This window comes from Penaeus japonicus, unplaced genomic scaffold (genome assembly GCF_977035675.1).
Source record: "Penaeus japonicus unplaced genomic scaffold, GWHDUDI00000001_assembly GWHDUDI00000003, whole genome shotgun sequence".
Lineage (NCBI taxonomy): Eukaryota > Metazoa > Arthropoda > Malacostraca > Decapoda > Penaeidae > Penaeus > Penaeus japonicus.
Window position 1 is genome coordinate 30,900,914 of NW_028234405.1, and position 15,000 is coordinate 30,915,913.

Below are 15,000 nucleotides of genomic sequence, written 5' to 3' on the forward strand. Positions count from 1 at the left end.
CTTAACTCTCTGACGAAGGCTCTGGGGTCGTCCGAGCCCTGCGGTGGCGTGACGAAATCCGCTGGCAGAGAGAGTGTCGTGCCGTAGACCAGTTCGGCTGTCGTGCACTCCAGGTCTTGCTTGAAAGAAGTCCTGATGTTAAGGAGTGCGAGAGGAAGCTGGTCTACCCAGCCTGTCCCTGGTGGTCTGATGAGAAGGGCTTTCAGCTGGCGGTGGAGGCGCTCTACCATCCCATTCGCTTGCGGGTGGTACGCGGTAGTGCGGATGCGACGAGAGCCGAGAGTGCGGGTGAGGTGATTGAAGAGGCCGGACTCGAACTGGGGGCCTCTGTCTGTTGTGATGGTGTCGGGGGCTCCAAAACGCGATACCCACGTCGATATGAACGCCTTTCCTACCGAGTCTGCTGTTACGTCCCTCAGTGGCACTGCCTCCGGCCACCTGGTGAAGCGGTCTATCATCGTGAGGACGTAAGGGAACGACTGATCCGTCGGCAGTGGTCCCACGATGTCCAGGTGGATGTGCTGGAAGCGTCTGCTTGGGAGAGGGAAAGTAGCGGCAGGCGATCTGGTATGGCGCGTCACCTTTGAGCGCTGGCAATGCAGGCAGGTGCGGCTCCATCTCCGAACGTCGGAATTAATACCAGGCCACACGACCTTGCTGGTGATGAGCCTATGTGTGGCATTAACTCCGCGGTGCTGATGGTAGGCGTCGAAAAATTTTCTCCTGAGGGATGGTGGTATGTATGGTCGTGGGGTGGGCTTCGTTGTATCGCACTCGACTGTGATGTTATCTCCGAGTGTGAGTGGCTGAAGGCGGAGCGACGTGGAATCGCGGACGCCTTGGAGTGTGGCGTCCTTGCGTTGCTCTGCTGCGACCTCAGCGAAGTCGATCGGCGTATTCTGCCAGGTGGTGTTTGCGACCACTATCCGGGAGAGCGCATCCGCTGCTTGGTTGTTCTCTCCCTTGATGTGGCGAATGTCGGAGGAGAATTGGGAGATGAAATCTAGGTGTCTCTCTTCCCTCGGGTTTTGCCTCGGCGCTCTAGATCTTAACGCGTAAATAAGAGGCTTATGGTCGGTGATGATATGGAAGCTGCGACCTTCTACCTCGCTTCGGAAATGTTTAATGGCGAGGTATGCAGCTAAAAGCTCCCTACCGAATGCCGAGTACTTCCGTTCTCTCGGTTGTAGTGTCCTTGAGAAGAATCCCAAGGGGCAGTCTTGACCGTTGACGTGCTGCTGCAGGACGGCGCCGACAGCCGTGTCCGAAGCGTCGACGATGATGCTTGTAGGGACCTCTGGGCGTGGGTGGGTGAGGGAGGAGGCTGTGGCCAGGGCGGTCTTGCAGTCTTCGAACGTCGCGAGAGTTGCGTCGGTCCATTCGATGTCCCTCTGGCGCTGTCCTTTCCTTGTCGGAGTTAGTAGGTTGTGGAGGGGTGCCATCAATTGTGCACCCTGTGGGAGAAATCTTCTGTAGAAGTTCATCATGCCAAGAAATCGTCGTAGCTGGCGCTGCGTTGTTGGGCGTGGGAACTTCTTGATGACTTCGACCTTCGATGTGTCGGGGGTGATGCCCGTCGCACTGACGGTGTGTCCGAGGAATGTTAAAGTCTGTACTCCGAATTCGCACTTTTCCGGGTTGATGACGATGCCGAACTCGGAGAAGCGCTTGAAAAGGTCCTTGAGGTGTTGTCTGTGTGCGTCTGCATCTGTGCTCGCTACGAGGACGTCGTCGATGTAAACGAAGGTGTTGCTGAGTCCTTGGGTTACTTCGTCCATGAAACGCTGGAACGACTGGGCAGCGTTGCACAGGCCGAAGGGCATTACCAGGTACTCGTACAGGCCGAATGGTGTAGTCACTGCTGTTTTCGGCACATCTTCCTTCGCTACTGGAATTTGATGGTATGCTTTAACCAGGTCAATGCGAGAGAAAATGTTGCAGTCAGCGAGATGTTGGGAGAAGTCCTGAATGTGAGGGACTGGATATCTGTCAGGCACAGTCTGAGCATTCAGGAGTCTATAGTCCCCACATGGTCTCCATCCTCCGTCCTTCTTCTTAACCATGTGGAGTGGTGATGCCCACGTGCTACTGGATTTTCGCACGTAGCCGAGCTCCTCCATGTGGTCAAATTCGGCCTTAGCTTCAAGGTAACGTTCTCGGTTCAGGCGTCTCGGCCGGCTGTACACGGGAGCGCCTTTAGTGTGGATATGGTGTCGTACTGAATGTTGTGGCATTTCGTTTGTGTTCAGGGGGTTGGAGAGCGTTGGGAAGTCCTTCAGAAGGGACCTGTATGGGCACGTCGTTGCAGGGAGGCGCTTGATCGATAGGGGAGTAGTACTGACTGTGGCAACACGCATGGATTCCCCTGCTCTGCTTATCTTGCGTCTCTTTATGTCCACCAGAAGGTCGAAATGTTCCAGAAAGTCTGCGCCTAGAATAGGAAAATCTACCTCCGCGACAACGAATAGCCAAGGGAAGAGCGTTGATTTACTTCCTATTTGGAAACTAGGCGTCAGAGAACGTTCACCATAGCTGGGGATGAGAGCGCCGTTCGCAGCCTGCAGGTTACGCGAGTCTTGGCGCCTGGCAGGAAGGAGGCTGATTTCTGCACCTGTGTCTACCAGGAAGCGTGTGTTTGTCTTGAGGTCTGTCAAGTAGACGAGACGTTTCTTGCGGGGGAAGAGGGAGGAAGACGCCGTTAGACCCTTCTGTGGTTCGTCTCCCTGCCACAATGGGCAGTGAGGGGCACAATTTCTTGCTTGGCGGCCGAAGCTACGGTGATACCAGCAGAGGTCGCGGTCCTGCTTGGGTGGGCACCGCATGCTCTGCAAGGCGTTGCAGGACATTGGGCCGTCGTGCCGTCTTTCGGGGTCCGAGAGGCGTGGAGGAGAGACTCTGCTGCGATTATGTCGTGGTGGGGAGTGCGGCCGCCGCCGGGGAGAGTGGGAGGGGGAGCGTCGCTGAGGAGAATGGGAGGGGGAGCGGGAGCGTCGCTGAGGAGAATGGGAGGGGGAGCGGGAGCGTCGCTGAGGAGAGTGGGAGGGGGAGCGGGAGCGTCGCTGAGGAGAGGGGGAGGGGGAGCGGGAGCGTCGCTGAGGAGAGTGGGAGGGGGAGCGGGAGCGTCGCTGAGGAGAGTGGGAGGGGGAGCGGGAGCGTCGGTGAGGAGAGTGGGATGGGGAGCGTCGCTGAGGAGACGGGGAGGAGTCTTGGTGGTATCGGTCTGGGTATGAGATACTTCTTTTGTTTTGTGAAATTATCGTAGCTTTGATGTTTTGTAGTTCTTCTGATAATATTTGCAATTGTTCCGAAAAGACATTTGTTGTATTGCAGTGTATAGATGCAGTCGTAGTGGTCTGATACGGTGGTATGGTGACTAGCTTGTCGAGAGTCTTTACTAAGGCGTCGAGGGAAGGGAGGAAGGAGCACTCCGCCGCAGGTCTGATGTGAAGGGGAAGCCTTCCGATGAGAATGCTTTTGATAAAGTCATCAGTCAAGACCTGGTTGGCGTCGCTAAGAAGACGTCGTAAGCGGCGGAGAAACTGAGAAGGAGCCAGACCCTGGAGGCCGCTCTTCTCGAGAAAGGTGGTGAGAGCGACTATAGGGTCCGGCATCGCCCGTTCTATGATGACGGCTTTCAGCTGAGAATACGTAGTAATAAGCGGATTCTCGAGCGCGTCCATCACGGTGGTCATGAGGTCTGAGGGAAGGCCTTGTACAAGTTGGCAGTATTGTTCCTCTGGGGATGATATACCTCTTGATTGGAACGCCATTTCGACCTGTATAAACCAGGCTTTGAGGTCGTGCATGTTGCACTCTGGGAGAGGTAAGAGGGCCTGGAGTGCTGTAATAGTACTGTATGCGATGGATGGTGTCATGGTGTATGGAGAGAGAATGTGTGAGAAAGAGAGGGAGGGAGGGAGGGAATGAGGTGAGGTCACACTGCGCGGAGAAAAGGTTTCTATGTTCGCACTGATAGTTTTTCTGGCACTGTATCACAGCTTTCGTTTCACTATACACTGTACTTCACTATGTTTGTTGCACTGTATATCACTACACTATCACTATCTTCTAGTTACTCCGGGTCACCACTTGTTGGTTCGTAACAGAAAGTCTATAATGTTTTTCTAGTTTATTATTAATCACTGGCTATATGTCGGTACGGCGTGTTGTCGTGGTTGTTTCGCGTGGCGGCGGTACGGCGTGAGGTCAGGAGTCTACTGGTTATTTTTGTTCAGTTCAGTTCAGAGAGATTTGCGAAGGCTTTCCTTCACCCGGGCTATATGCACGAGGCGGCCCGGCCTCTGCCAGCTATAAGTGCTGACTCATCTGATCATCATAACTGAATGCTTACCGTGGCGGTTGGATTGCCAGAAGGCGCTCCAGTTGCCACGGGGAAAGCAATAGGCATAGCCGCCTTACCAACCCGGTGGCTGTCGTCTCTGGGCCCTGCCTGAGGAAGCGAGTGTGCTCGCATTCCATCAGATAGTGCTCTAAATTGGCGTCCGGCGCGCCACAATGGCTGCAGCGTCGCTCATCATGCCCAATGGTGGGTATGATTTGCCACGCACAAGGGTAGCCTAATCTCAGTCTGTGAAGACTGACTTCGGCTCGCCTTGGTATTCTGTTAGAGAGTATCAGCGACTCATAGCCTGTGGCGTCTGAGTACCAGCTGGCCGAGGGGGAGGCTCTCGCTTCCTCTCTGTGGCGCTGCAGGGCACCGACCTGCCCTGCAGCCATCAATTTACGCCTTAGCAGTTCTCGGCTAGGATGCACCACAAGATTACTCAAGGGTTTTTTCCTGCCTTCCTCCGCTAGCCTGTCAGCTACATCATTCCCTTTAATACCAACATGGCTTGGAATCCAGTTGATGATAATGCGTCTACCCTGATCCAGGATTCTCTGAGCAATAGTGAGAATCGTGGTCAGAAGGTAAACGTTATCAAGGGGCGTGCTTTGCTGCAGGCTGTCAATGGCGGCCCTAGAGTCTGTATGTATGACAACATGCCCGTCCTTCTGGGCTGCATGGGCTAGGGCTCCCATAATAGCGACAGCCTCTGCTTGGAGCGAGGAGGCATTGTCGGACACCCGCATAGCTTGTGCTACGTCCCTTGCTGCAAAGCCGGCGCCTGCAGTGTGGGAAATGGGGTCTACAGAACCATCCGTGAAGTAGGTTTTACTACCTGGTGGAGTGATTTCTGCAATGTTCCTCTCCGCCTCAGCCTTCAAAAGAGACGGAGAGTACTGAGTCTTTCTCCTTGACAGGTTCATGACAGAATACTCTATCAAGGATCTTGCCCACGGCGGGCTGTGGCATAGTCAGGGTGGGGGAGGTCCATGCCCTTGACCAACAGAGTCTCCTTGAGCTCAAAGCGTATCAACACCCTGGCTGTATGAGACAGCCAGGAGTTGTTGGCAAAGAGTTCATGGTTCTGTGCAAGCCGACGCTGCACTTTTTGTCTTAGCTGCGAGTCCGACGGGGACTGTAAGACCTTGGCAAGAAACTGAGCCGCCATCTGATCGATCCGGGTGTCCAGAGGGAAAAGGTTGGCCTCCAAGAGGAGGTTGGCAACCTTAGCCCATATAGGAGCACCCAGAATGATCCTGGCGGCATCGTTTTGCATGACGTCAAGCCTTTGCCGTAGTCCAGGCTTGACCGTGATCAGGGCGACGGAGGCGTAGTCCACAATGGGACGGACAGCGTGCACATAGAAGGATCTTAGTACACGGTGCCCAGCCCCTAAGCGCCGCCCTGACAGAGCTCTCATGACAGAGAGTCTTGCCTTGGTCCGTTCTAGGAGGTATTGAACCTCCGAGCGGAAAGTAAGCTTACTGTCAACCCATACACCCAGGTATTGGAAGACATGAACCCACTCTAGCTCTATCCCTTGGACTCGCAGCCTTTGGTCTTGGACATCCTGTTTCAGCGCCATTGCCTTCGATTTGGCTGCTGAGATCTTAAGCCCGACTCTGCGGCATTCCTCAGACATTAGATCCAGACAACGCTGGGTCTTTCTGATTAAATTCTCATTCTTCCTCCCAACAGAGATAATTGCCAAATCATCTGCATATGAGATGATTTTGCACCCCGCTGGGAGTGGAATGTCGAGGATGCTTAACATGAGGGTGTTAAACAGAGCCGGGCTGAGGACCCCCCCTTGTGGAGTGCCATTCTCCAGGGTAGATGCCTGGAAAGGTGACCTTGGAACTTCACTCTGGCAGTTCTGTCCCGAAAGTAGTCACCAATCCAGGCAAGCAGTCTGCCCTTGATTCCTTTGCGGATCAGGACCTCTTGAATGGCAAGTGGGCTCGCCAGTTCAAAGGCCATCTCCAGGTCCAGGAAAACAATGACAGATCTGGTGATGCTGACAGTGCTCAGTAAGGTGGCTATACTGTGAGCAGTGCTCTTACCCCTTGTGAACCCGTGTAGGTGTTCATGTGGAGGACCCAGCTTCCATTGGAGCCGGTTCAGTACCATTCTCTCTGCCGTCTTTCCCAGACAGCTGAGTAGAGAGATGGGGCGGTACCGACCCGGCTCCTTTGGTTTGGGGATGGGAACTATGTCAGCCCTCTTCCAGCACTGTGGGAGTGAGGAAGTCTCCCAGGACCTGTTGATAAGATGCAAGAGTGCAAGCTCACCTTCAAGTCCTAGGTGGGAAATGATGGGGTAGGAGATCCCATCACAACCCGGGGCTGACCGCGAACTGGTCTTATATGTTCGCCTTAGTTCCCTCAGAGAGAACATGACATCGGCATCATCAGGCTCGACCGCCTTTTCTCTGATGAGGGCATGCCTGCCTGGAAGCAGTTCCTCTTGGCATGCCCTCAACTCTGCTGGTAGACCGGCGCTACTTGTTCTTGCAGAGAACTCGAGTGCCAGTCTCTCTGCCTCCGACCGCGGGTCATGGTGGGTCATTCTGGGGGCTGAGCGATTTGTGGCCCGTCTGATGCGGTTCCACAGCTCTGTAAGGGAGGTTTGGTGGCCAAAGGACTCACACCACTCCAGCCACTTTTCCTGCTTTACCCTCTTAGCAGTTTCCTGAGCATCCCTGAGAGCCTCTCTCAAAAGAGCGTGGTTCTCAGGGGTTCTCTGTCTGCGGAAGTGTCTTCTGCACATATTGATTCTGTGGTTGACCTCCTTAACCTCATCATTGTAGTACCAGGCGTCTTTAAAACACCTGGACCACGGACGAGTTTTGGGAATGGTCTCTGAGGCTGCCTCGTCTATGGCATTAACTAGTCTTGCCTCAAGTGTATCCACATTATCATTATGTGAGAATTCACTGGTTCTGAGGCACCTGGCCAGGGCCTCCTGGAAAGCTTTCCAGTTGGCCCTGTCCACCTTCCATCGAGGATTGTGCTGGGGCACAGGGGCTGGGCCAGCATCCAAGATGGTGGTGACTATCCCATAGTGATCGCTCGTGGCAGTGTTGTCCACAGACCAACGAATCCTCTCGACCAAGGCCGCAGTGACAAAGGTAAGGTCAAGGACCCCCCCGCCAACGTGCGTAGGCTCCTGGTTGTTGAGGAGAGCAATCTCGGGGCATGACTCAAGCACCGCGGCTATGTGATAGCCTGCCGCATCCCGGTTCCGCGTGGGAGCCAGGATGGGGTGGTGGGCATTGAAGTCTCCCCCTATGAGAATTGGCTCGTGTGCCGCAGCAGCACAGACTTCACTAATATCTAAGCTCCTACAGGTTGGCCTGCTGTACACATTGTACAGCTTGAGGGGACCCCCAGCCATATGGATCTCAACTGCTAGGAGTTCAACACCTTCTCCACACTGCACAGGATCGGCAATCAGGGAGCAGGGAATATTCGACTTCACGAGGGTAATCAAACCTCTGGTGCCTTCGCTAGAGGGCAACACAAAGGGATGATATCCTGAGAAGCGAACAGTGTCTCCTGTTAGAGTCTCCTGGAGCATGACAATGTCAATGTTCCGAGATCGCACGATCGCGTGGAGAAGGGCATTCCTCCGGGAAAAGCTGTTGATATTCCACTGCAGTATGCTTAGATTAGGAGCCATTGTGCTAATCTGAGTCCATTAAGTCTGCGTCGTCAATGACGTCGACATAATCGGTCTCAGTGTCTGACGCCCCAGTGTGGGTAACGTCAGACATTTCGGAGTCTGACAACTCCTTGGTGAGTTCCTCACTGATTGTGATTTCCTCACTGGACTCGTCACTGTCGTCAGGACAGGTCGAGCCATTAGAAGGGCTGGGTCTCCTGGGAGGTGGAGAGCCCCTGGTCGCCTTGACCTTCACTCTGGATGGTCGTGGCTTCCTCGCCCTTTGGGGTTTGGGTTCAGGCTCTGCCAGTGTGGTCTTGGCCGCGGGTTGGGTGGGGAGACAAGTCTCGCCCTGGGGGTTTGTGGGGAGAGGAGTCTCGCCCTGAGTTGGATTGGGTGTAGAGGCCTTGGGCCTTACATCCCTTTCCTTCAGGGCAGCGACAGTCTGGGTCATTGCCGTGACGGCGACCTCGACTGCCTTCTCCGTCTCTTCACTGGTCCGTCCCAATGCTGACGCAACTGCTGTGACAACTGCCGTCAGCAGGAGCGTCAAGTCATTCTCCGTAAACAGAGTTTGACTCTCCGCTCTTGGGGTGGCCTTTGGTGTGTTCCCAGACCCCTTCCGGGTCTGTTTCCGTCTTGGAACACCCACCAGGGCCGGAAACTCCTTTGTGTTGGAGGTGTCCGGTGGTGGTTTTGTTTTGGGCGGTGCTTCCTTCCTCTTAGGAGGGGGGGGAGCCCTTACCCCTTTGTTCTGCCCCCAGACGTAAGTGCCTGGAGGGGCAGGAACAAAGTCCGGTCGTTTTGCAACGACCTCTTGCCGCCGTAGAGCCTCTTCCTTCCTGACGGAACATCCGAGGCTCCAGGCATGGTGCTTTTTGTGGCAGTTGGGACACTTGGCAGTAGTGTCCCGCTTGCCCTCCTTGTGTGCTTTGAGGCACACCTCCGTGCTGTGTGCCTGACTACAGACACCACACTTAGGCTTTGCAGAGCAAGTGGCCTGGTGGTGTCCGTACTTCTGACACGTGAAGCAACGGAGTGGATCAGGGACGTACGTCCTGAGGTTGTAGGAGCCCCAATTACCAAGGTCCAAGGACGCAACTGGGGCTCCCTTCAAGGTGACCAGGACTTGCCTGGTTGGGTGCTTCCCTTTGGAAAGTCGGGAAGCTCCCACCACCTTAGGATGGGCAGTGATGACCTCAAGGTCATACATCTGAGGGAAGCCAAGAAGCACCATCTTGGACTTCCTCTCATCAGAAGTCAGAGCCACCAAACTCACCTTCCGTCCATCCTGGAGCTTGTCAGTCTCCTGGAGGAAGGTGAGAGTGGACTGGTCCTTAGGGATGATTATCATGCCTTTGTCTTTGGCAATTCTAATCGTCAGACGGCACTGTCTCTGGGTTTCCAGAGCCCGTACCATCTGGTAAGCGTTGTCGAATCCTTCCGGTTTAGGGGGAACCCTAAACTGGGGGAACCGACTTGGGGCTACAGACTCGCCCTCCGAGTCTGTAGCCGGCCGAGGACGCTTAATGCCTGCCTTCCGAACCGACGCCGGAATTTTGGCAGTGGGGCCAGCAGGGTTGGAGGGTCCTGTCTGGCTTCCATTTTTGGTCTGACTCGTCTTCTGAACCGACGCCAGAGACTTATCAGTGCCAAGGGCTGGTTTGGAGGGTCCAGCCCGAGGCTCTTGGGTAGGCTTTCTCTGAACCGACGCCAGAGCCTTTCCCAACTTTTTACCTTTGTCTCCAAGGACCTTAAAAGGTTCCAAGGTGACAGCCTTGGTCATCTTCGTTCCGGGTTCGTCAACGTGGGGGTCAGTCAGGGGTTTTTTTGTGTAAGTTGCCATAGATATAAGCGTTCAATTCATCCTCCCACGCCCCCACCCACCACGGAGTCCAACAAGGGGAAGCTGTGCACTGAGACCATGCTCAGAAGCCACAGGGGTGGTGGGAGGATATACGCAACCCCTGCCTCGCATTGATGGCATTCGCAAATACATGCGATTGCCTGCAAGACAGGAGCTGCTTGACCCTAGCCTAGCTCAAAAGAGAGACCAGCCGATTGACCTAATCGAGCCAAGATCAGGCCACCCGTCTTGCTGGAATAGAGGACCAAAGAGGCGTGTTGCTAGCCGCAGGGCGTACTCATACACGGCATCGCTCAACCTCCAGGACTCCCGTCTCCCAGCGCACAGGGGCGCCACGCACGGCAAACACGTGGGCAGGTGTGTGCCCCCCTGGGGGGAGGACCAGGGGGGGGTGTGATCCCACCTACTAGATCAGCACCTAGGAACGCTTAGTCGTCCTTCCTCGGAGAATCAACCGCTAGAAGGCCACCTCAACGGGAGGGAGAGACTGGCCAATTCTAGAACGGGCTCTTCCGAGGAAGGAGTTCAAGCCCCCGCGCCACGACAAGGCGGTTCCTTATTGCGGGGGGTTATTTTTGGTGACCTCCCCATCTTTTAACTTCGAGCATCGTGTTTACCCACTCGACCTGCCGTTTGACCTGCGCTCTTATTGGCTGGCGGTGCTCTCCAATTGACCAATGTGGTGATGTGTCGGGATGTGATCGCCGTCTGCTACACATATATATACATACATATATATATATATATATATACATATACATATATGTATATATATATATATATATATATATATATATATATATATATAAATATATGTATACATGTAAATACACACATACACACACACACACACACATATATATATATATATATATATATATATATATATATATATATAGAGAGAGAGAGAGAGAGAGAGAGAGAGAGAGATAGATAGATATATAGTTAAATAGATAGATATGTATGTATATATATATATATATATATATATATATATATATATATATATATACAGAGGGAATGAGCCATATCCGTGACCAAAAAATCAGCACACCTAAAAAGTGTGAAGGGGCATACCCCAATAGAAAACATAATTCACAAAATGTATGAAAAATTAAAGGATTTCAAGATAAAATGCTTGAGGGAGATACAAATATTGAAAGATGAAATTTATGAATTAAAACAGGAGCAAAAAGAAAAACCTAAAGAAAAAAAGGTAACTCAGGCTGCTGAATTGGAAACAGAAAAGGCTGTACAATCAAAAAAAATGTAAATGTAAAGCCAAAGAAGAAACAAGAAAATCCAAAAGGTTAGCCAAATAAAGTAAATCAGGGAGAAGGAAAAAAAACTGTTTTTAGAAATAATAAGGCAAAAATCGGATAAATAGGTAAAGAATTTTCTAGACAATGATATTTCAGACACTGAACAATCAAAAAAAGATGATGAGGCTGACTGGAAGGTTGTAGGCGACAAAAAGAAGCAACCAAAACCAAAACAACCTACAAAGAAAAGTCGGAGAAGAAAAACGAAGATACATTCAAAGCAAATAGGCTCTTTATATACAATCTAGAAGAAAAAGAAGAATCAGGAAAACAAATGATATGAAAATTATTAATATCATAACAAAATTGAAGCTCAATGAAATTATTAAAGTTAAGAGTGCCTTTAGAGAAGGCAAATATTTAATGGAGGCTTTGAGACCAAGGTCAATTAAGGTCAAATTAGAAAATGAAAAACAGAAATGGAAACCGATTGGAAAGAATATGAAACTAAAGGAAATTGACGAATATAAAGAAGCATGGATATCACCCGACTTGAGCTATGAAAAAAGGCAAAGTCAAAAGACTTTGATAAATAAACTAAGAGAAAACAAAGAAAAAGACGGAGCAGGAAAACACAGATATATCACCAGCAATAGACAAGGACATTCAGTCCTGCGAAGCATACCTATTCGAACAAAGGCAGGTGATGAAACGCCTACCGCTACACCGGGGGAAGGTCCAATTCCCCCAAAATAGGGGGGAACGACATCAGCTATCTAACAACAATGGGTAATGTAGACGCGCTAAGAAATAATTCATTTGAGACTCTCATATTGCTAAATATACAGGGATTATATCCACAAAGTAACCAGACAAAACCTACATATCTAGAGGACATGGCAAAGATCAACAATTATTTAATGATTACTCATACAGAAACTCATCTGAATGAAGACATAACAAATGAAGAAATTAAAATTAATAACTATGAGCTAATAAGGAAAGATAGAAATAAGAGAAACAGAGGAGGAATAGCTCTTTATATCAGGAAAGAATTAGCAACTAGAATGGATATTGTAATAGAATACTCTAATAATACAGTAAAAATACTAGGGGTATTCACAAAAGATACAAAAGAGTTATACATTATTTCATACAGACCTCCTGGAACAACAGAAACACCTTTCAATGAATTACACGGCATTATTAGTAATTACATTGTGAATGCAAGGGAAATTGAAGCTATTAGGATACTTGGCGATTTTAATTTCCCCTTTATCGACTGGGAAATAAAGAAAATAAAGATAAGAGCAAATGCCACTAAAGATGAAAAACAACAAGCGATAATGCTTTTAGATTTTGAAGAATTTCTTTACCTTAACCAAATCATCAAAATTCCAACAATGGAAGAAAATATACTGGACCTCGTTTTTATTAGTATAGGGTAAGATGTACAAAACATATAAACTTGTACAGCTCAATCAGACCACAAAATAATTGAAATCACTATGAATAAGTTAAATAATCAGAAAAGTTAGTGAAAGATAGATAGCCGAAGCAGAAAAGAGTCTCAGATCTTTAAACTTTAGTCATAATCGTCCTCTTAACACCAAATGATATACTAAAGAAGCTTTATAATGCATGTAAAGATGTTTGTAGAATGTTTGTGACCCCCCTCTCACGCACAAAAAAAAAACAAAAAAAAAAAAAAAAAAAAAAAAAAAAATATATATATAATATATATATATATATATATATATATATAATATATATATATATATATATATATATATAACAAGAGATCAAAGGATCATGTTAAGAAACAAGAAAAATAAGGTTAACAAATTTAGAATAATGCGCAATGGTAATTGATTCAAAGGAAATGGCTGAATTCCTCAAATTGCCATGAAGAAGTCTATAGTGTCCCAAGAATAGTAAAAAATAATAGCAGACCCACAACAACATTTTAGTATTATTAGTAACGAAGATGAATGTCTCAATGACGTCATATGTAGATATTCTTGAAGCAGTAAGTGAAATCTAAACAAACTTAGCAGCTGGACCAGATGAAATCCCAGCAATCTTTTTAAAAAAACTGCAAAGGAACCATAGCAAAGCCACTGGTAACTTTGTGAAGGAAATCTTTGGACATAGGGATTATCCCCAGCTTACTGAAAGAGGGTACTATAGTTCCAATATATAAAGGTGGAAACAAAGGTCAGGCCAAAAATTATAGACCAGTAGCACTATCTCATATAATAAAAGTATTTGAAAGGGTAGTGAGGAAAAAAATTGTCCAGTTTTTAGACAAAGAAAACAAGATAAATCTCGGGCAACATGGATTCAGAAGTAGTAGATCTTGTTTATCACAGATCCTGACATACTTCGAACACATACTAAGGGACCTAACTGTAAATAGAGATGTACAGTAATATACCTAGACTTTGCAAAAGCTTTTGACAAAGTAGATCGCGGCATTCTGCAACATAAGATTAAAGACCTTGGAATCGGGGGGAAAGTTGGAAGATGGATTTGCAACTTCCTTAGAAATCGTAAACAAATTAATGGGCTTTACTCGAATGAAACGATTATTATGAGTGGGGTGCCACAAGGGTCCGTTCTTGGACCCTTGTTATTCCTTATTATGATTGGTGACATTGATAATGGTGTGAAACACTCGAGAGTAACATTATTTGCAGATGATACAAGAATAAGTACACCCATAGATATACAAGATAATGAAAACAAACTTAACGAGGATCTACATACCATCTGTAAGTGGGCATATGATAATAATATAGTCCAACTGGAAATTTAAGAGCAAGATCATATTTTGTTGAAGGTGTGGAGATTGAGGAGAAACAAGCAGTAAAAAGATCTAGGACTCTAAATGAATAATGACATGAGTTTCAGTCACCATATAGAGCAGATTGTCAACAAAGGAAAAGTTATGAGTGGATGGGTAATGATCACTTTTAACACAAGAGACCCAGAACACCTTTTACCACTATGGTAATAACAGTGCTAAGTATGAAGCCCAAATCTTACAAGAGATATAATGTTGATAGATCAAGTTCAAAGAATCTTTACTTCATTATATATGTGTGGAAAATTATTGAAAACTTAACACCAAATCCAAGACCTGTTGAAGGAGGGGAAATTAAGGTAAGACATTCCCCCAGACAGGGAAGAATATGCTATCGCACTGGGATAAGTGCACAAGCATGCCTGTTAGGAAAAATGCAAAAAGCAAGTTTCTAAATAAACGGACCTAAATTGTTTAATAGTATACCGAAGGATATAAGAAACCTAAATCAGTGCAGTGTAGAAGTGTTTAAAAGAAGACTAGATAAATGGCTACATTCAGTACCAGATGAACCACCAACGTGTGGTAGTGAAAAAAACGAGGACTGAATCAAATTCCATCCCTCATCAAAGTCAGTTGCTTGCAACTGACAAAAAATGGGCAGTCCCCCAGGATGGCCCTGGCATGAGCTACTAACAAGGTTCATGCTGTAACTACCACCAAGTAACCAAGTAAGTAAGTATATATATATGTATATTTACATTTATATATATATATATATATACTGTATATATATCACAAATTTTACCTCCCTGACTGGGACCGAGCCGTCAGATTGAATTGTCTAACGAGACGCCTTACATGCATTATGGAAATTACCTATGTCCTATAGCAGAGCAGTGATAGCGAAGTTTTACAGATAATTCCCGTGGGCACTCGGCAGCAATGAAATTCAGGTCCCAAATCAGGTTACCGAGGTTATATCTATGTAAGAAAGATGGTAGAATGCAAAAAGGCACTTAATATAGAAATACAAATTTTACCTCCCTGACCGGGA